Source organism: Mastomys coucha, unplaced genomic scaffold (assembly GCF_008632895.1).
Source record: "Mastomys coucha isolate ucsf_1 unplaced genomic scaffold, UCSF_Mcou_1 pScaffold3, whole genome shotgun sequence".
NCBI classification, from domain to species: Eukaryota; Metazoa; Chordata; class Mammalia; order Rodentia; family Muridae; genus Mastomys; species Mastomys coucha.
Window position 1 is genome coordinate 69,622,886 of NW_022196909.1, and position 1,642 is coordinate 69,624,527.

The window sequence follows — 1,642 nt, forward strand, 5'->3', positions numbered from 1 at the left end:
TGCCCCAAACCAGGACCGGGTCCGGACCAAGCCACGTATTAGTGAGTGGATCCCTCCACCGCACCATAACATGGGAATTTACTGATTCAGGATGCCAATGTCTGTCTGCTGTCGAACGATTATTAATATGGATCTGCAGAAAGTTCAAAATGAAAAGGACAAACGCCAGATGCGCTTTGGGGGACCTCTGGGGAAAAAGGCTTCCTCCCTTGGTCTTAAAAAGCCAGTTTTTTATCGTGTGATGAGCACGAACAACAATACCTTGACCCATAGGATTATAAGGAATGACAGTCTTGTGAATAATGCCAAAATCTTTGCAAAAGGAAGAAAAATTCCTCCCAATGTAAGAGGGTCCATTGTCAGTCTTAATGGTTCTGGACAGTCCCATAGCACTGAAAGCTAGTATACAATGATCAATAACATTTCTAGAGGCTTCTCCTGTTTGCATGGAAGCAAAAATAAATCCTGAGCAGGTATCAATGCAGACATGCAAATATTTAAGCTTTCCAAATTCTGCATAATGTGTTATATCCATTTGCCAGATGCTATTAGGTACCAGTCCTCTGGGGTTGACCCCCAAATGTGGGACTGGGGATAAGATAACGCATTTAGGACATTGTTTAACAATTATTCTTGCTTGCTCTCTGGAAATTTTATGTTTGAGTCTCAGAGTCTGGCTGGAAAAGTGAAACTTCTCATGATCCTGTTTAGCTAAGGCTACAGGATCTGTGGCTAAGATCTCTCCTATAAGAGCTCTGTCAATGATGTCATTGCCTCTGGCTAGAGGTCCTGGCAGTCCAGAATGAGCTCTGATATGACCAATATAAAATTGATTTTTACGTGCAAGAATGATGTTTTGTAATTGGGCAAATAAAGTTCCTGCTGGTGTGTCTAGCTTAAAGTTGCCAGCTGTTTCGAGTAATGGTAAGCTGTTGAATATGTAAAAGCTGTCTGTGAATAAATTAAATGCATCAGGCACAGCTTCAAAGACCTTTAAAACCACCGTTAATTCAGCCAATTGAGCGGAGAGACCAGGAGTATTTACAATCACCTGTTTTCCATTAATGAGATAACCAGCTCTTTCCTTGGAGGTGCCATCAGTAAACACCACCAGGGCATTGTCAATTGGTTTCCAAGCCGTTATCTTTGGAAAGATAACTTCATGCATATTTAAAAACTTTATTAGCTTATCCTGAGGATAATGGTTATCTATAGTTCCTAGAAATCCGATTTGAGCCAGTAACCAATCTGCACAATGTAGTTTCAGCCAAGAGTCTTGTTCCATAGTGAAAGGATGAACAATGATATCTGGCTCTTTGCCAAAGTAAGTTATAGCTTGATTTCTACCTAGTATAATCATCTGTGCAACAGCTTCATAATAAGGCACGATATTACGCTTAGGACACATTCTTGAATGGATCCACAAAATAGGTGCCTTCTGCCACAGCAATGCCGTGGGAGCATGGCTAGTATTGAAAATTAATAAATGCAATGGCAGAGAATAATCTATGTAAGTAATAAATTGATTCTCAATAGCCTTTCTACCTGCTGTAAAGCAGATATTCCTTCTTTCATTAAGGATCTAGGAGAGTTTGGATCAGAATTACCTCTAAGAATATCAAATAAAGGCTTCAGGTCTCCA